A 21,443-nucleotide genomic window follows, 5' to 3' on the forward strand; every position below is an offset into this window, starting at 1 on the left:
TACAGCACCTGGTGTTAGATTGTGAAGATTCCGGGGGGGTGCTTAAGAGTGGGTACCCGGGTTCGGATGGAGAGCCGGGTCGTGGGTTTAGCTGGCTTCGGGCCTGGCACCCCGGTGGGAGACCAGGGCTCCCTGGGTCCGAGTGGAGAGCAGGGCAAAAGGTACCCGGGTTCGGATGGAGAGCCGGGTCGTGGGTTTAGCTGGCTTCGGGCCTGGCACCCCGGTGGGGGCCCAAGGCTTCCTGGGTCCGAGTGGAGGGCCGGGCAAAACGACTTTCTGCTGTCCACACTTTGAAGATTTTACACTCGTGCCCCGGAAGTCACGTTAGAGGCTGGCCCAGGCCACCCCCTCCCCCTCCTGGGTGACAAGGCTCCCCGGGGCCGCGTGGAGAGCCAGGCAAAACGCCACATTGGGTGTTTTTCAGGTAGGGTAGGGCTCCTTTCCAGCACTATCCGCATGTTTTCAACACTTAATCAGGGGAGAGCGCGAACGCAGTCCCCCACTACCAGAAATTGTGCAGTCGAGATTCCCACATTTGGGGAATTTGCCCGGGTCAGCAAAGCACGGGGTGCAATGGCTGAGCCTCGCCGAGGATGAACCACCTTCATGATCATGGTGTCTACCCTGCCAGGTAAGTATGAGTTGTACATGCTGGCCATAGAGGAAAGCACTCAATCCACACACCAGTGCCCTGCCGGTCAGTCAACGACTAGTCCCCTCCACGTGGGCGTAACAATGGCCTCTTTGCGGTACCCAACAACCAAGTCTTAAAATTCCCCTTTAAGCACACACACAAGACACAGTGGCAGTATGTGAGCTTGCAGATATTAAGACTTTGACACATTTTGAGAACCTTCGATACTATTAGTTAAAGCGCTCACACCTATTTGCACTCAAGACAACCGAGCGCACCACCGTGCTCCATGTCATTTTCTTCAACAGCTGAGCTGGCCTTGTCCAATGGGCAAGGCCTTCCAAAAATATCCATAACTCATCAACGTCCCTCTCCACGGAAGTCTTTAGTAAAAGGCGAAAGGCTTATTCGTCATGAAGAGAGACCCGAGTAATTCTACCCGCTTGCCACAGCGGCCGGCAAAGCCTCTAGCCGCGCCGGTCAAGCGCTTAACGGCGCGCGTGCACGCACACACTTGGCGTGGGCAGCTCCGCAAAACAGCACATGCGTTATTTCACAGTCCGAGGTGGCCCTGTGCCCCCGCGGCTGGGTTTAAGGCGTCTTGGGTGGGTGGTTAAGAGCGGGTGTCCGGGTTGAAAGCGGGGCCTGTCGGATTGAGGGTGGGGTTTAATGATGTAGGCGTGGCCTATGCGCTTTGGGGGGCAAAAAGTTTTAGTGGTGCACAAAGATCTAGTGTTTAGCATGGCCATTCATGAATGACCATTGCTCATTCAGTATGCCGACATGAAAATGCTTACAGCACCTGGTATTCCCAGGCGGTCTCCCATCCAAGTACTAACCAGGCCCGACCCTGCTTAGCTTCCGAGATCGGACGAGATCGGGCGTGTTCAGGGTGGTATGGCCGTAAGCAAAGGCAGCGGTGGCCGGTACGGCCCATATACAGCAGATGGCAGTAGCCAATGCGTTAATGAAAAGCTTACAGCACCTGGTGTTAGATTGTGAAGATTCCGGGGGGGTGCTTAAGAGTGGGTACCCGGGTTCGGATGGAGAGCCGGGTCGTGGGTTTAGCTGGCTTCGGGCCTGGCACCCCGGTGGGAGACCAGGGCTCCCTGGGTCCGAGTGGAGAGCAGGGCAAAAGGTACCCGGGTTCGGATGGAGAGCCGGGTCGTGGGTTTAGCTGGCTTCGGGCCTGGCACCCCGGTGGGGGCCCAAGGCTTCCTGGGTCCGAGTGGAGGGCCGGGCAAAACGACTTTCTGCTGTCCACACTTTGAAGATTTTACACTCGTGCCCCGGAAGTCACGTTAGAGGCTGGCCCAGGCCACCCCCTCCCCCTCCTGGGTGACAAGGCTCCCCGGGGCCGCGTGGAGAGCCAGGCAAAACGCCACATTGGGTGTTTTTCAGGTAGGGTAGGGCTCCTTTCCAGCACTATCCGCATGTTTTCAACACTTAATCAGGGGAGAGCGCGAACGCAGTCCCCCACTACCAGAAATTGTGCAGTCGAGATTCCCACATTTGGGGAATTTGCCCGGGTCAGCAAAGCACGGGGTGCAATGGCTGAGCCTCGCCGAGGATGAACCACCTTCATGATCATGGTGTCTACCCTGCCAGGTAAGTATGAGTTGTACATGCTGGCCATAGAGGAAAGCACTCAATCCACACACCAGTGCCCTGCCGGTCAGTCAACGACTAGTCCCCTCCACGTGGGCGTAACAATGGCCTCTTTGCGGTACCCAACAACCAAGTCTTAAAATTCCCCTTTAAGCACACACACAAGACACAGTGGCAGTATGTGAGCTTGCAGATATTAAGACTTTGACACATTTTGAGAACCTTCGATACTATTAGTTAAAGCGCTCACACCTATTTGCACTCAAGACAACCGAGCGCACCACCGTGCTCCATGTCATTTTCTTCAACAGCTGAGCTGGCCTTGTCCAATGGGCAAGGCCTTCCAAAAATATCCATAACTCATCAACGTCCCTCTCCACGGAAGTCTTTAGTAAAAGGCGAAAGGCTTATTCGTCATGAAGAGAGACCCGAGTAATTCTACCCGCTTGCCACAGCGGCCGGCAAAGCCTCTAGCCGCGCCGGTCAAGCGCTTAACGGCGCGCGTGCACGCACACACTTGGCGTGGGCAGCTCCGCAAAACAGCACATGCGTTATTTCACAGTCCGAGGTGGCCCTGTGCCCCCGCGGCTGGGTTTAAGGCGTCTTGGGTGGGTGGTTAAGAGCGGGTGTCCGGGTTGAAAGCGGGGCCTGTCGGATTGAGGGTGGGGTTTAATGATGTAGGCGTGGCCTATGCGCTTTGGGGGGCAAAAAGTTTTAGTGGTGCACAAAGATCTAGTGTTTAGCATGGCCATTCATGAATGACCATTGCTCATTCAGTATGCCGACATGAAAATGCTTACAGCACCTGGTATTCCCAGGCGGTCTCCCATCCAAGTACTAACCAGGCCCGACCCTGCTTAGCTTCCGAGATCGGACGAGATCGGGCGTGTTCAGGGTGGTATGGCCGTAAGCAAAGGCAGCGGTGGCCGGTACGGCCCATATACAGCAGATGGCAGTAGCCAATGCGTTAATGAAAAGCTTACAGCACCTGGTGTTAGATTGTGAAGATTCCGGGGGGGTGCTTAAGAGTGGGTACCCGGGTTCGGATGGAGAGCCGGGTCGTGGGTTTAGCTGGCTTCGGGCCTGGCACCCCGGTGGGAGACCAGGGCTCCCTGGGTCCGAGTGGAGAGCAGGGCAAAAGGTACCCGGGTTCGGATGGAGAGCCGGGTCGTGGGTTTAGCTGGCTTCGGGCCTGGCACCCCGGTGGGGGCCCAAGGCTTCCTGGGTCCGAGTGGAGGGCCGGGCAAAACGACTTTCTGCTGTCCACACTTTGAAGATTTTACACTCGTGCCCCGGAAGTCACGTTAGAGGCTGGCCCAGGCCACCCCCTCCCCCTCCTGGGTGACAAGGCTCCCCGGGGCCGCGTGGAGAGCCAGGCAAAACGCCACATTGGGTGTTTTTCAGGTAGGGTAGGGCTCCTTTCCAGCACTATCCGCATGTTTTCAACACTTAATCAGGGGAGAGCGCGAACGCAGTCCCCCACTACCAGAAATTGTGCAGTCGAGATTCCCACATTTGGGGAATTCGCCCGGGTCAGCAAAGCACGGGGTGCAATGGCTGAGCCTCGCCGAGGATGAACCACCTTCATGATCATGGTGTCTACCCTGCCAGGTAAGTATGAGTTGTACATGCTGGCCATAGAGGAAAGCACTCAATCCACACACCAGTGCCCTGCCGGTCAGTCAACGACTAGTCCCCTCCACGTGGGCGTAACAATGGCCTCTTTGCGGTACCCAACAACCAAGTCTTAAAATTCCCCTTTAAGCACACACACAAGACACAGTGGCAGTATGTGAGCTTGCAGATATTAAGACTTTGACACATTTTGAGAACCTTCGATACTATTAGTTAAAGCGCTCACACCTATTTGCACTCAAGACAACCGAGCGCACCACCGTGCTCCATGTCATTTTCTTCAACAGCTGAGCTGGCCTTGTCCAATGGGCAAGGCCTTCCAAAAATATCCATAACTCATCAACGTCCCTCTCCACGGAAGTCTTTAGTAAAAGGCGAAAGGCTTATTCGTCATGAAGAGAGACCCGAGTAATTCTACCCGCTTGCCACAGCGGCCGGCAAAGCCTCTAGCCGCGCCGGTCAAGCGCTTAACGGCGCGCGTGCACGCACACACTTGGCGTGGGCAGCTCCGCAAAACAGCACATGCGTTATTTCACAGTCCGAGGTGGCCCTGTGCCCCCGCGGCTGGGTTTAAGGCGTCTTGGGTGGGTGGTTAAGAGCGGGTGTCCGGGTTGAAAGCGGGGCCTGTCGGATTGAGGGTGGGGTTTAATGATGTAGGCGTGGCCTATGCGCTTTGGGGGGCAAAAAGTTTTAGTGGTGCACAAAGATCTAGTGTTTAGCATGGCCATTCATGAATGACCATTGCTCATTCAGTATGCCGACATGAAAATGCTTACAGCACCTGGTATTCCCAGGCGGTCTCCCATCCAAGTACTAACCAGGCCCGACCCTGCTTAGCTTCCGAGATCGGACGAGATCGGGCGTGTTCAGGGTGGTATGGCCGTAAGCAAAGGCAGCGGTGGCCGGTACGGCCCATATACAGCAGATGGCAGTAGCCAATGCGTTAATGAAAAGCTTACAGCACCTGGTGTTAGATTGTGAAGATTCCGGGGGGGTGCTTAAGAGTGGGTACCCGGGTTCGGATGGAGAGCCGGGTCGTGGGTTTAGCTGGCTTCGGGCCTGGCACCCCGGTGGGAGACCAGGGCTCCCTGGGTCCGAGTGGAGAGCAGGGCAAAAGGTACCCGGGTTCGGATGGAGAGCCGGGTCGTGGGTTTAGCTGGCTTCGGGCCTGGCACCCCGGTGGGGGTCCAAGGCTTCCTGGGTCCGAGTGGAGGGCCGGGCAAAACGACTTTCTGCTGTCCACACTTTGAAGATTTTACACTCGTGCCCCGGAAGTCACGTTAGAGGCTGGCCCAGGCCACCCCCTCCCCCTCCTGGGTGACAAGGCTCCCCGGGGCCGCGTGGAGAGCCAGGCATAACGCCACATTGGGTGTTTTTCAGGTAGGGTAGGGCTCCTTTCCAGCACTATCCGCATGTTTTCAACACTTAATCAGGGGAGAGCGCGAACGCAGTCCCCCACTACCAGAAATTGTGCAGTCGAGATTCCCACATTTGGGGAATTCGCCCGGGTCAGCAAAGCACGGGGTGCAATGGCTGAGCCTCGCCGAGGATGAACCACCTTCATGATCATGGTGTCTACCCTGCCAGGTAAGTATGAGTTGTACATGCTGGCCATAGAGGAAAGCACTCAATCCACACACCAGTGCCCTGCCGGTCAGTCAACGACTAGTCCCCTCCACGTGGGCGTAACAATGGCCTCTTTGCGGTACCCAACAACCAAGTCTTAAAATTCCCCTTTAAGCACACACACAAGACACAGTGGCAGTATGTGAGCTTGCAGATATTAAGACTTTGACACATTTTGAGAACCTTCGATACTATTAGTTAAAGCGCTCACACCTATTTGCACTCAAGACAACCGAGCGCACCACCGTGCTCCATGTCATTTTCTTCAACAGCTGAGCTGGCCTTGTCCAATGGGCAAGGCCTTCCAAAAATATCCATAACTCATCAACGTCCCTCTCCACGGAAGTCTTTAGTAAAAGGCGAAAGGCTTATTCGTCATGAAGAGAGACCCGAGTAATTCTACCCGCTTGCCACAGCGGCCGGCAAAGCCTCTAGCCGCGCCGGTCAAGCGCTTAACGGCGCGCGTGCACGCACACACTTGGCGTGGGCAGCTCCGCAAAACAGCACATGCGTTATTTCACAGTCCGAGGTGGCCCTGTGCCCCCGCGGCTGGGTTTAAGGCGTCTTGGGTGGGTGGTTAAGAGCGGGTGTCCGGGTTGAAAGCGGGGCCTGTCGGATTGAGGGTGGGGTTTAATGATGTAGGCGTGGCCTATGCGCTTTGGGGGGCAAAAAGTTTTAGTGGTGCACAAAGATCTAGTGTTTAGCATGGCCATTCATGAATGACCATTGCTCATTCAGTATGCCGACATGAAAATGCTTACAGCACCTGGTATTCCCAGGCGGTCTCCCATCCAAGTACTAACCAGGCCCGACCCTGCTTAGCTTCCGAGATCGGACGAGATCGGGCGTGTTCAGGGTGGTATGGCCGTAAGCAAAGGCAGCGGTGGCCGGTACGGCCCATATACAGCAGATGGCAGTAGCCAATGCGTTAATGAAAAGCTTACAGCACCTGGTGTTAGATTGTGAAGATTCCGGGGGGGTGCTTAAGAGTGGGTACCCGGGTTCGGATGGAGAGCCGGGTCGTGGGTTTAGCTGGCTTCGGGCCTGGCACCCCGGTGGGAGACCAGGGCTCCCTGGGTCCGAGTGGAGAGCAGGGCAAAAGGTACCCGGGTTCGGATGGAGAGCCGGGTCGTGGGTTTAGCTGGCTTCGGGCCTGGCACCCCGGTGGGGGCCCAAGGCTTCCTGGGTCCGAGTGGAGGGCCGGGCAAAACGACTTTCTGCTGTCCACACTTTGAAGATTTTACACTCGTGCCCCGGAAGTCACGTTAGAGGCTGGCCCAGGCCACCCCCTCCCCCTCCTGGGTGACAAGGCTCCCCGGGGCCGCGTGGAGAGCCAGGCAAAACGCCACATTGGGTGTTTTTCAGGTAGGGTAGGGCTCCTTTCCAGCACTATCCGCATGTTTTCAACACTTAATCAGGGGAGAGCGCGAACGCAGTCCCCCACTACCAGAAATTGTGCAGTCGAGATTCCCACATTTGGGGAATTCGCCCGGGTCAGCAAAGCACGGGGTGCAATGGCTGAGCCTCGCCGAGGATGAACCACCTTCATGATCATGGTGTCTACCCTGCCAGGTAAGTATGAGTTGTACATGCTGGCCATAGAGGAAAGCACTCAATCCACACACCAGTGCCCTGCCGGTCAGTCAACGACTAGTCCCCTCCACGTGGGCGTAACAATGGCCTCTTTGCGGTACCCAACAACCAAGTCTTAAAATTCCCCTTTAAGCACACACACAAGACACAGTGGCAGTATGTGAGCTTGCAGATATTAAGACTTTGACACATTTTGAGAACCTTCGATACTATTAGTTAAAGCGCTCACACCTATTTGCACTCAAGACAACCGAGCGCACCACCGTGCTCCATGTCATTTTCTTCAACAGCTGAGCTGGCCTTGTCCAATGGGCAAGGCCTTCCAAAAATATCCATAACTCATCAACGTCCCTCTCCACGGAAGTCTTTAGTAAAAGGCGAAAGGCTTATTCGTCATGAAGAGAGACCCGAGTAATTCTACCCGCTTGCCACAGCGGCCGGCAAAGCCTCTAGCCGCGCCGGTCAAGCGCTTAACGGCGCGCGTGCACGCACACACTTGGCGTGGGCAGCTCCGCAAAACAGCACATGCGTTATTTCACAGTCCGAGGTGGCCCTGTGCCCCCGCGGCTGGGTTTAAGGCGTCTTGGGTGGGTGGTTAAGAGCGGGTGTCCGGGTTGAAAGCGGGGCCTGTCGGATTGAGGGTGGGGTTTAATGATGTAGGCGTGGCCTATGCGCTTTGGGGGGCAAAAAGTTTTAGTGGTGCACAAAGATCTAGTGTTTAGCATGGCCATTCATGAATGACCATTGCTCATTCAGTATGCCGACATGAAAATGCTTACAGCACCTGGTATTCCCAGGCGGTCTCCCATCCAAGTACTAACCAGGCCCGACCCTGCTTAGCTTCCGAGATCGGACGAGATCGGGCGTGTTCAGGGTGGTATGGCCGTAAGCAAAGGCAGCGGTGGCCGGTACGGCCCATATACAGCAGATGGCAGTAGCCAATGCGTTAATGAAAAGCTTACAGCACCTGGTGTTAGATTGTGAAGATTCCGGGGGGGTGCTTAAGAGTGGGTACCCGGGTTCGGATGGAGAGCCGGGTCGTGGGTTTAGCTGGCTTCGGGCCTGGCACCCCGGTGGGAGACCAGGGCTCCCTGGGTCCGAGTGGAGAGCAGGGCAAAAGGTACCCGGGTTCGGATGGAGAGCCGGGTCGTGGGTTTAGCTGGCTTCGGGCCTGGCACCCCGGTGGGGGTCCAAGGCTTCCTGGGTCCGAGTGGAGGGCCGGGCAAAACGACTTTCTGCTGTCCACACTTTGAAGATTTTACACTCGTGCCCCGGAAGTCACGTTAGAGGCTGGCCCAGGCCACCCCCTCCCCCTCCTGGGTGACAAGGCTCCCCGGGGCCGCGTGGAGAGCCAGGCATAACGCCACATTGGGTGTTTTTCAGGTAGGGTAGGGCTCCTTTCCAGCACTATCCGCATGTTTTCAACACTTAATCAGGGGAGAGCGCGAACGCAGTCCCCCACTACCAGAAATTGTGCAGTCGAGATTCCCACATTTGGGGAATTCGCCCGGGTCAGCAAAGCACGGGGTGCAATGGCTGAGCCTCGCCGAGGATGAACCACCTTCATGATCATGGTGTCTACCCTGCCAGGTAAGTATGAGTTGTACATGCTGGCCATAGAGGAAAGCACTCAATCCACACACCAGTGCCCTGCCGGTCAGTCAACGACTAGTCCCCTCCACGTGGGCGTAACAATGGCCTCTTTGCGGTACCCAACAACCAAGTCTTAAAATTCCCCTTTAAGCACACACACAAGACACAGTGGCAGTATGTGAGCTTGCAGATATTAAGACTTTGACACATTTTGAGAACCTTCGATACTATTAGTTAAAGCGCTCACACCTATTTGCACTCAAGACAACCGAGCGCACCACCGTGCTCCATGTCATTTTCTTCAACAGCTGAGCTGGCCTTGTCCAATGGGCAAGGCCTTCCAAAAATATCCATAACTCATCAACGTCCCTCTCCACGGAAGTCTTTAGTAAAAGGCGAAAGGCTTATTCGTCATGAAGAGAGACCCGAGTAATTCTACCCGCTTGCCACAGCGGCCGGCAAAGCCTCTAGCCGCGCCGGTCAAGCGCTTAACGGCGCGCGTGCACGCACACACTTGGCGTGGGCAGCTCCGCAAAACAGCACATGCGTTATTTCACAGTCCGAGGTGGCCCTGTGCCCCCGCGGCTGGGTTTAAGGCGTCTTGGGTGGGTGGTTAAGAGCGGGTGTCCGGGTTGAAAGCGGGGCCTGTCGGATTGAGGGTGGGGTTTAATGATGTAGGCGTGGCCTATGCGCTTTGGGGGGCAAAAAGTTTTAGTGGTGCACAAAGATCTAGTGTTTAGCATGGCCATTCATGAATGACCATTGCTCATTCAGTATGCCGACATGAAAATGCTTACAGCACCTGGTATTCCCAGGCGGTCTCCCATCCAAGTACTAACCAGGCCCGACCCTGCTTAGCTTCCGAGATCGGACGAGATCGGGCGTGTTCAGGGTGGTATGGCCGTAAGCAAAGGCAGCGGTGGCCGGTACGGCCCATATACAGCAGATGGCAGTAGCCAATGCGTTAATGAAAAGCTTACAGCACCTGGTGTTAGATTGTGAAGATTCCGGGGGGGTGCTTAAGAGTGGGTACCCGGGTTCGGATGGAGAGCCGGGTCGTGGGTTTAGCTGGCTTCGGGCCTGGCACCCCGGTGGGAGACCAGGGCTCCCTGGGTCCGAGTGGAGAGCAGGGCAAAAGGTTCCCGGGTTCGGATGGAGAGCCGGGTCGTGGGTTTAGCTGGCTTCGGGCCTGGCACCCCGGTGGGGGCCCAAGGCTTCCTGGGTCCGAGTGGAGGGCCGGGCAAAACGACTTTCTGCTGTCCACACTTTGAAGATTTTACACTCGTGCCCCGGAAGTCACGTTAGAGGCTGGCCCAGGCCACCCCCTCCCCCTCCTGGGTGACAAGGCTCCCCGGGGCCGCGTGGAGAGCCAGGCAAAACGCCACATTGGGTGTTTTTCAGGTAGGGTAGGGCTCCTTTCCAGCACTATCCGCATGTTTTCAACACTTAATCAGGGGAGAGCGCGAACGCAGTCCCCCACTACCAGAAATTGTGCAGTCGAGATTCCCACATTTGGGGAATTCGCCCGGGTCAGCAAAGCACGGGGTGCAATGGCTGAGCCTCGCCGAGGATGAACCACCTTCATGATCATGGTGTCTACCCTGCCAGGTAAGTATGAGTTGTACATGCTGGCCATAGAGGAAAGCACTCAATCCACACACCAGTGCCCTGCCGGTCAGTCAACGACTAGTCCCCTCCACGTGGGCGTAACAATGGCCTCTTTGCGGTACCCAACAACCAAGTCTTAAAATTCCCCTTTAAGCACACACACAAGACACAGTGGCAGTATGTGAGCTTGCAGATATTAAGACTTTGACACATTTTGAGAACCTTCGATACTATTAGTTAAAGCGCTCACACCTATTTGCACTCAAGACAACCGAGCGCACCACCGTGCTCCATGTCATTTTCTTCAACAGCTGAGCTGGCCTTGTCCAATGGGCAAGGCCTTCCAAAAATATCCATAACTCATCAACGTCCCTCTCCACGGAAGTCTTTAGTAAAAGGCGAAAGGCTTATTCGTCATGAAGAGAGACCCGAGTAATTCTACCCGCTTGCCACAGCGGCCGGCAAAGCCTCTAGCCGCGCCGGTCAAGCGCTTAACGGCGCGCGTGCACGCACACACTTGGCGTGGGCAGCTCCGCAAAACAGCACATGCGTTATTTCACAGTCCGAGGTGGCCCTGTGCCCCCGCGGCTGGGTTTAAGGCGTCTTGGGTGGGTGGTTAAGAGCGGGTGTCCGGGTTGAAAGCGGGGCCTGTCGGATTGAGGGTGGGGTTTAATGATGTAGGCGTGGCCTATGCGCTTTGGGGGGCAAAAAGTTTTAGTGGTGCACAAAGATCTAGTGTTTAGCATGGCCATTCATGAATGACCATTGCTCATTCAGTATGCCGACATGAAAATGCTTACAGCACCTGGTATTCCCAGGCGGTCTCCCATCCAAGTACTAACCAGGCCCGACCCTGCTTAGCTTCCGAGATCGGACGAGATCGGGCGTGTTCAGGGTGGTATGGCCGTAAGCAAAGGCAGCGGTGGCCGGTACGGCCCATATACAGCAGATGGCAGTAGCCAATGCGTTAATGAAAAGCTTACAGCACCTGGTGTTAGATTGTGAAGATTCCGGGGGGGTGCTTAAGAGTGGGTACCCGGGTTCGGATGGAGAGCCGGGTCGTGGGTTTAGCTGGCTTCGGGCCTGGCACCCCGGTGGGAGACCAGGGCTCCCTGGGTCCGAGTGGAGAGCAGGGCAAAAGGTACCCGGGTTCGGATGGAGAGCCGGGTCGTGGGTTTAGCTGGCTTCGGGCCTGGCACCCCGGTGGGGGTCCAAGGCTTCCTGGGTCCGAGTGGAGGGCCGGGCAAAACGACTTTCTGCTGTCCACACTTTGAAGATTTTACACTCGTGCCCCGGAAGTCACGTTAGAGGCTGGCCCAGGCCACCCCCTCCCCCTCCTGGGTGACAAGGCTCCCCGGGGCCGCGTGGAGAGCCAGGCATAACGCCACATTGGGTGTTTTTCAGGTAGGGTAGGGCTCCTTTCCAGCACTATCCGCATGTTTTCAACACTTAATCAGGGGAGAGCGCGAACGCAGTCCCCCACTACCAGAAATTGTGCAGTCGAGATTCCCACATTTGGGGAATTCGCCCGGGTCAGCAAAGCACGGGGTGCAATGGCTGAGCCTCGCCGAGGATGAACCACCTTCATGATCATGGTGTCTACCCTGCCAGGTAAGTATGAGTTGTACATGCTGGCCATAGAGGAAAGCACTCAATCCACACACCAGTGCCCTGCCGGTCAGTCAACGACTAGTCCCCTCCACGTGGGCGTAACAATGGCCTCTTTGCGGTACCCAACAACCAAGTCTTAAAATTCCCCTTTAAGCACACACACAAGACACAGTGGCAGTATGTGAGCTTGCAGATATTAAGACTTTGACACATTTTGAGAACCTTCGATACTATTAGTTAAAGCGCTCACACCTATTTGCACTCAAGACAACCGAGCGCACCACCGTGCTCCATGTCATTTTCTTCAACAGCTGAGCTGGCCTTGTCCAATGGGCAAGGCCTTCCAAAAATATCCATAACTCATCAACGTCCCTCTCCACGGAAGTCTTTAGTAAAAGGCGAAAGGCTTATTCGTCATGAAGAGAGACCCGAGTAATTCTACCCGCTTGCCACAGCGGCCGGCAAAGCCTCTAGCCGCGCCGGTCAAGCTCTTAACGGCGCGCGTGCACGCACACACTTGGCGTGGGCAGCTCCGCAAAACAGCACATGCGTTATTTCACAGTCCGAGGTGGCCCTGTGCCCCCGCGGCTGGGTTTAAGGCGTCTTGGGTGGGTGGTTAAGAGCGGGTGTCCGGGTTGAAAGCGGGGCCTGTCGGATTGAGGGTGGGGTTTAATGATGTAGGCGTGGCCTATGCGCTTTGGGGGGCAAAAAGTTTTAGTGGTGCACAAAGATCTAGTGTTTAGCATGGCCATTCATGAATGACCATTGCTCATTCAGTATGCCGACATGAAAATGCTTACAGCACCTGGTATTCCCAGGCGGTCTCCCATCCAAGTACTAACCAGGCCCGACCCTGCTTAGCTTCCGAGATCGGACGAGATCGGGCGTGTTCAGGGTGGTATGGCCGTAAGCAAAGGCAGCGGTGGCCGGTACGGCCCATATACAGCAGATGGCAGTAGCCAATGCGTTAATGAAAAGCTTACAGCACCTGGTGTTAGATTGTGAAGATTCCGGGGGGGTGCTTAAGAGTGGGTACCCGGGTTCGGATGGAGAGCCGGGTCGTGGGTTTAGCTGGCTTCGGGCCTGGCACCCCGGTGGGAGACCAGGGCTCCCTGGGTCCGAGTGGAGAGCAGGGCAAAAGGTACCCGGGTTCGGATGGAGAGCCGGGTCGTGGGTTTAGCTGGCTTCGGGCCTGGCACCCCGGTGGGGGCCCAAGGCTTCCTGGGTCCGAGTGGAGGGCCGGGCAAAACGACTTTCTGCTGTCCACACTTTGAAGATTTTACACTCGTGCCCCGGAAGTCACGTTAGAGGCTGGCCCAGGCCACCCCCTCCCCCTCCTGGGTGACAAGGCTCCCCGGGGCCGCGTGGAGAGCCAGGCAAAACGCCACATTGGGTGTTTTTCAGGTAGGGTAGGGCTCCTTTCCAGCACTATCCGCATGTTTTCAACACTTAATCAGGGGAGAGCGCGAACGCAGTCCCCCACTACCAGAAATTGTGCAGTCGAGATTCCCACATTTGGGGAATTCGCCCGGGTCAGCAAAGCACGGGGTGCAATGGCTGAGCCTCGCCGAGGATGAACCACCTTCATGATCATGGTGTCTACCCTGCCAGGTAAGTATGAGTTGTACATGCTGGCCATAGAGGAAAGCACTCAATCCACACACCAGTGCCCTGCCGGTCAGTCAACGACTAGTCCCCTCCACGTGGGCGTAACAATGGCCTCTTTGCGGTACCCAACAACCAAGTCTTAAAATTCCCCTTTAAGCACACACACAAGACACAGTGGCAGTATGTGAGCTTGCAGATATTAAGACTTTGACACATTTTGAGAACCTTCGATACTATTAGTTAAAGCGCTCACACCTATTTGCACTCAAGACAACCGAGCGCACCACCGTGCTCCATGTCATTTTCTTCAACAGCTGAGCTGGCCTTGTCCAATGGGCAAGGCCTTCCAAAAATATCCATAACTCATCAACGTCCCTCTCCACGGAAGTCTTTAGTAAAAGGCGAAAGGCTTATTCGTCATGAAGAGAGACCCGAGTAATTCTACCCGCTTGCCACAGCGGCCGGCAAAGCCTCTAGCCGCGCCGGTCAAGCGCTTAACGGCGCGCGTGCACGCACACACTTGGCGTGGGCAGCTCCGCAAAACAGCACATGCGTTATTTCACAGTCCGAGGTGGCCCTGTGCCCCCGCGGCTGGGTTTAAGGCGTCTTGGGTGGGTGGTTAAGAGCGGGTGTCCGGGTTGAAAGCGGGGCCTGTCGGATTGAGGGTGGGGTTTAATGATGTAGGCGTGGCCTATGCGCTTTGGGGGGCAAAAAGTTTTAGTGGTGCACAAAGATCTAGTGTTTAGCATGGCCATTCATGAATGACCATTGCTCATTCAGTATGCCGACATGAAAATGCTTACAGCACCTGGTATTCCCAGGCGGTCTCCCATCCAAGTACTAACCAGGCCCGACCCTGCTTAGCTTCCGAGATCGGACGAGATCGGGCGTGTTCAGGGTGGTATGGCCGTAAGCAAAGGCAGCGGTGGCCGGTACGGCCCATATACAGCAGATGGCAGTAGCCAATGCGTTAATGAAAAGCTTACAGCACCTGGTGTTAGATTGTGAAGATTCCGGGGGGGTGCTTAAGAGTGGGTACCCGGGTTCGGATGGAGAGCCGGGTCGTGGGTTTAGCTGGCTTCGGGCCTGGCACCCCGGTGGGAGACCAGGGCTCCCTGGGTCCGAGTGGAGAGCAGGGCAAAAGGTACCCGGGTTCGGATGGAGAGCCGGGTCGTGGGTTTAGCTGGCTTCGGGCCTGGCACCCCGGTGGGGGCCCAAGGCTTCCTGGGTCCGAGTGGAGGGCCGGGCAAAACGACTTTCTGCTGTCCACACTTTGAAGATTTTACACTCGTGCCCCGGAAGTCACGTTAGAGGCTGGCCCAGGCCACCCCCTCCCCCTCCTGGGTGACAAGGCTCCCCGGGGCCGCGTGGAGAGCCAGGCAAAACGCCACATTGGGTGTTTTTCAGGTAGGGTAGGGCTCCTTTCCAGCACTATCCGCATGTTTTCAACACTTAATCAGGGGAGAGCGCGAACGCAGTCCCCCACTACCAGAAATTGTGCAGTCGAGATTCCCACATTTGGGGAATTCGCCCGGGTCAGCAAAGCACGGGGTGCAATGGCTGAGCCTCGCCGAGGATGAACCACCTTCATGATCATGGTGTCTACCCTGCCAGGTAAGTATGAGTTGTACATGCTGGCCATAGAGGAAAGCACTCAATCCACACACCAGTGCCCTGCCGGTCAGTCAACGACTAGTCCCCTCCACGTGGGCGTAACAATGGCCTCTTTGCGGTACCCAACAACCAAGTCTTAAAATTCCCCTTTAAGCACACACACAAGACACAGTGGCAGTATGTGAGCTTGCAGATATTAAGACTTTGACACATTTTGAGAACCTTCGATACTATTAGTTAAAGCGCTCACACCTATTTGCACTCAAGACAACCGAGCGCACCACCGTGCTCCATGTCATTTTCTTCAACAGCTGAGCTGGCCTTGTCCAATGGGCAAGGCCTTCCAAAAATATCCATAACTCATCAACGTCCCTCTCCACGGAAGTCTTTAGTAAAAGGCGAAAGGCTTATTCGTCATGAAGAGAGACCCGAGTAATTCTACCCGCTTGCCACAGCGGCCGGCAAAGCCTCTAGCCGCGCCGGTCAAGCGCTTAACGGCGCGCGTGCACGCACACACTTGGCGTGGGCAGCTCCGCAAAACAGCACATGCGTTATTTCACAGTCCGAGGTGGCCCTGTGCCCCCGCGGCTGGGTTTAAGGCGTCTTGGGTGGGTGGTTAAGAGCGGGTGTCCGGGTTGAAAGCGGGGCCTGTCGGATTGAGGGTGGGGTTTAATGATGTAGGCGTGGCCTATGCGCTTTGGGGGGCAAAAAGTTTTAGTGGTGCACAAAGATCTAGTGTTTATCATGGCCATTCATGAATGACCATTGCTCATTCAGTATGCCGACATGAAAATGCTTACAGCACCTGGTATTCCCAGGCGGTCTCCCATCCAAGTACTAACCAGGCCCGACCCTGCTTAGCTTCCGAGATCGGACGAGATCGGGCGTGTTCAGGGTGGTATGGCCGTAAGCAAAGGCAGCGGTGGCCGGTACGGCCCATATACAGCAGATGGCAGTAGCCAATGCGTTAATGAAAAGCTTACAGCACCTGGTGTTAGATTGTGAAGATTCCGGGGGGGTGCTTAAGAGTGGGTACCCGGGTTCGGATGGAGAGCCGGGTCGTGGGTTTAGCTGGCTTCGGGCCTGGCACCCCGGTGGGAGACCAGGGCTCCCTGGGTCCGAGTGGAGAGCAGGGCAAAAGGTACCCGGGTTCGGATGGAGAGCCGGGTCGTGGGTTTAGCTGGCTTCGGGCCTGGCACCCCGGTGGGGGCCCAAGGCTTCCTGGGTCCGAGTGGAGGGCCGGGCAAAACGACTTTCTGCTGTCCACACTTTGAAGATTTTACACTCGTGCCCCGGAAGTCACGTTAGAGGCTGGCCCAGGCCACCCCCTCCCCCTCCTGGGTGACAAGGCTCCCCGGGGCCGCGTGGAGAGCCAGGCATAACGCCACATTGGGTGTTTTTCAGGTAGGGTAGGGCTCCTTTCCAGCACTATCCGCATGTTTTCAACACTTAATCAGGGGAGAGCGCGAACGCAGTCCCCCACTACCAGAAATTGTGCAGTCGAGATTCCCACATTTGGGGAATTCGCCCGGGTCAGCAAAGCACGGGGTGCAATGGCTGAGCCTCGCCGAGGATGAACCACCTTCATGATCATGGTGTCTACCCTGCCAGGTAAGTATGAGTTGTACATGCTGGCCATAGAGGAAAGCACTCAATCCACACACCAGTGCCCTGCCGGTCAGTCAACGACTAGTCCCCTCCACGTGGGCGTAACAATGGCCTCTTTGCGGTACCCAACAACCAAGTCTTAAAATTCCCCTTTAAGCACACACACAAGACACAGTGGCAGTATGTGAGCTTGCAGATATTAAGACTTTGACACATTTTGAGAACCTTCGATACTATTAGTTAAAGCGCTCACACCTATTTGCACTCAAGACAACCGAGCGCACCACCGTGCTCCATGTCATTTTCTTCAACAGCTGAGCTGGCCTTGTCCAATGGGCAAGGCCTTCCAAAAATATCCATAACTCATCAACGTCCCTCTCCACGGAAGTCTTTAGTAAAAGGCGAAAGGCTTATTCGTCATGAAGAGAGACCCGAGTAATTCTACCCGCTTGCCACAGCGGCCGGCAAAGCCTCTAGCCGCGCCGGTCAAGCGCTTAACGGCGCGCGTGCACGCACACACTTGGCGTGGGCAGCTCCGCAAAACAGCACATGCGTTATTTCACAGTCCGAGGTGGCCCTGTGCCCCCGCGGCTGGGTTTAAGGCGTCTTGGGTGGGTGGTTAAGAGCGGGTGTCCGGGTTGAAAGCGGGGCCTGTCGGATTGAGGGTGGGGTTTAATGATGTAGGCGTGGCCTATGCGCTTTGGGGGGCAAAAAGTTTTAGTGGTGCACAAAGATCTAGTGTTTAGCATGGCCATTCATGAATGACCATTGCTCATTCAGTATGCCGACATGAAAATGCTTACAGCACCTGGTATTCCCAGGCGGTCTCCCATCCAAGTACTAACCAGGCCCGACCCTGCTTAGCTTCCGAGATCGGACGAGATCGGGCGTGTTCAGGGTGGTATGGCCGTAAGCAAAGGCAGCGGTGGCCGGTACGGCCCATATACAGCAGATGGCAGTAGCCAATGCGTTAATGAAAAGCTTACAGCACCTGGTGTTAGATTGTGAAGATTCCGGGGGGGTGCTTAAGAGTGGGTACCCGGGTTCGGATGGAGAGCCGGGTCGTGGGTTTAGCTGGCTTCGGGCCTGGCACCCCGGTGGGAGACCAGGGCTCCCTGGGTCCGAGTGGAGAGCAGGGCAAAAGGTACCCGGGTTCGGATGGAGAGCCGGGTCGTGGGTTTAGCTGGCTTCGGGCCTGGCACCCCGGTGGGGGCCCAAGGCTTCCTGGGTCCGAGTGGAGGGCCGGGCAAAACGACTTTCTGCTGTCCACACTTTGAAGATTTTACACTCGTGCCCCGGAAGTCACGTTAGAGGCTGGCCCAGGCCACCCCCTCCCCCTCCTGGGTGACAAGGCTCCCCGGGGCCGCGTGGAGAGCCAGGCATAACGCCACATTGGGTGTTTTTCAGGTAGGGTAGGGCTCCTTTCCAGCACTATCCGCATGTTTTCAACACTTAATCAGGGGAGAGCGCGAACGCAGTCCCCCACTACCAGAAATTGTGCAGTCGAGATTCCCACATTTGGGGAATTCGCCCGGGTCAGCAAAGCACGGGGTGCAATGGCTGAGCCTCGCCGAGGATGAACCACCTTCATGATCATGGTGTCTACCCTGCCAGGTAAGTATGAGTTGTACATGCTGGCCATAGAGGAAAGCACTCAATCCACACACCAGTGCCCTGCCGGTCAGTCAACGACTAGTCCCCTCCACGTGGGCGTAACAATGGCCTCTTTGCGGTACCCAACAACCAAGTCTTAAAATTCCCCTTTAAGCACACACACAAGACACAGTGGCAGTATGTGAGCTTGCAGATATTAAGACTTTGACACATTTTGAGAACCTTCGATACTATTAGTTAAAGCGCTCACACCTATTTGCACTCAAGACAACCGAGCGCACCACCGTGCTCCATGTCATTTTCTTCAACAGCTGAGCTGGCCTTGTCCAATGGGCAAGGCCTTCCAAAAATATCCATAACTCATCAACGTCCCTCTCCACGGAAGTCTTTAGTAAAAGGCGAAAGGCTTATTCGTCATGAAGAGAGACCCGAGTAATTCTACCCGCTTGCCACAGCGGCCGGCAAAGCCTCTAGCCGCGCCGGTCAAGCGCTTAACGGCGCGCGTGCACGCACACACTTGGCGTGGGCAGCTCCGCAAAACAGCACATGCGTTATTTCACAGTCCGAGGTGGCCCTGTGCCCCCGCGGCTGGGTTTAAGGCGTCTTGGGTGGGTGGTTAAGAGCGGGTGTCCGGGTTGAAAGCGGGGCCTGTCGGATTGAGGGTGGGGTTTAATGATGTAGGCGTGGCCTATGCGCTTTGGGGGGCAAAAAGTTTTAGTGGTGCACAAAGATCTAGTGTTTAGCATGGCCATTCATGAATGACCATTGCTCATTCAGTATGCCGACATGAAAATGCTTACAGCACCTGGTATTCCCAGGCGGTCTCCCATCCAAGTACTAACCAGGCCCGACCCTGCTTAGCTTCCGAGATCGGACGAGATCGGGCGTGTTCAGGGTGGTATGGCCGTAAGCAAAGGCAGCGGTGGCCGGTACGGCCCATATACAGCAGATGGCAGTAGCCAATGCGTTAATGAAAAGCTTACAGCACCTGGTGTTAGATTGTGAAGATTCCGGGGGGGTGCTTAAGAGTGGGTACCCGGGTTCGGATGGAGAGCCGGGTCGTGGGTTTAGCTGGCTTCGGGCCTGGCACCCCGGTGGGGGCCCAAGGCTTCCTGGGTCCGAGTGGAGGGCCGGGCAAAACGACTTTCTGCTGTCCACACTTTGAAGATTTTACACTCGTGCCCCGGAAGTCACGTTAGAGGCTGGCCCAGGCCACCCCCTCCCCCTCCTGGGTGACAAGGCTCCCCGGGGCCGCGTGGAGAGCCAGGCATAACGCCACATTGGGTGTTTTTCAGGTAGGGTAGGGCTCCTTTCCAGCACTATCCGCATGTTTTCAACACTTAATCAGGGGAGAGCGCGAACGCAGTCCCCCACTACCAGAAATTGTGCAGTCGAGATTCCCACATTTGGGGAATTCGCCCGGGTCAGCAAAGCACGGGGTGCAATGGCTGAGCCTCGCCGAGGATGAACCACCTTCATGATCATGGTGTCTACCCTGCCAGGTAAGTATGAGTTGTACATGCTGGCCATAGAGGAAAGCACTCAATCCACACACCAGTGCCCTGCCGGTCAGTCAACGACTAGTCCCCTCCACGTGGGCGTAACAATGGCCTCTTTGCGGTACCCAACAACCAAGTCTTAAAATTCCCCTTTAAGCACACACACAAGACACAGTGGCAGTATGTGAGCTTGCAGATATTAAGACTTTGACACATTTTGAGAACCTTCGATACTATTAGTTAAAGCGCTCACACCTATTTGCACTCAAGACAACCGAGCGCACCACCGTGCTCCATGTCATTTTCTTCAACAGCTGAGCTGGCCTTGTCCAATGGGCAAGGCCTTCCAAAAATATCCATAACTCATCAACGTCCCTCTCCACGGAAGTCTTTAGTAAAAGGCGAAAGGCTTATTCGTCATGAAGAGAGACCCGAGTAATTCTACCCGCTTGCCACAGCGGCCGGCAAAGCCTCTAGCCGCGCCGGTCAAGCGCTTAACGGCGCGCGTGCACGCACACACTTGGCGTGGGCAGCTCCGCAAAACAGCACATGCGTTATTTCACAGTCCGAGGTGGCCCTGTGCCCCCGCGGCTGGGTTTAAGGCGTCTTGGGTGGGTGGTTAAGAGCGGGTGTCCGGGTTGAAAGCGGGGCCTGTCGGATTGAGGGTGGGGTTTAATGATGTAGGCGTGGCCTATGCGCTTTGGGGGGCAAAAAGTTTTAGTGGTGCACAAAGATCTAGTGTTTAGCATGGCCATTCATGAATGACCATTGCTCATTCAGTATGCCGACATGAAAATGCTTACAGCACCTGGTATTCCCAGGCGGTCTCCCATCCAAGTACTAACCAGGCCCGACCCTGCTTAGCTTCCGAGATCGGACGAGATCGGGCGTGTTCAGGGTGGTATGGCCGTAAGCAAAGGCAGCGGTGGCCGGTACGGCCCATATACAGCAGATGGCAGTAGCCAATGCGTTAATGAAAAGCTTACAGCACCTGGTGTTAGATTGTGAAGATTCCGGGGGGGTGCTTAAGAGTGGGTACCCGGGTTCGGATGGAGAGCCGGGTCGTGGGTTTAGCTGGCTTCGGGCCTGGCACCCCGGTGGGAGACCAGGGCTCCCTGGGTCCGAGTGGAGAGCAGGGCAAAAGGTAACCGGGTTCGGATGGAGAGCCGGGTCGTGGGTTTAGCTGGCTTCGGGCCTGGCACCCCGGTGGGGGCCCAAGGCTTCCTGGGTCCGAGTGGAGGGCCGGGCAAAACGACTTTCTGCTGTCCACACTTTGAAGATTTTACACTCGTGCCCCGGAAGTCACGTTAGAGGCTGGCCCAGGCCACCCCCTCCCCCTCCTGGGTGACAAGGCTCCCCGGGGCCGCGTGGAGAGCCAGGCATAACGCCACATTGGGTGTTTTTCAGGTAGGGTAGGGCTCCTTTCCAGCACTATCCGCATGTTTTCAACACTTAATCAGGGGAGAGCGCGAACGCAGTCCCCCACTACCAGAAATTGTGCAGTCGAGATTCCCACATTTGGGGAATTCGCCCGGGTCAGCAAAGCACGGGGTGCAATGGCTGAGCCTCGCCGAGGATGAACCACCTTCATG

The sequence above is a fragment of the Electrona antarctica genome (assembly GCF_951216825.1).
Source record: "Electrona antarctica genome assembly, chromosome: 16".
NCBI lineage: Eukaryota > Metazoa > Chordata > Actinopteri > Myctophiformes > Myctophidae > Electrona > Electrona antarctica.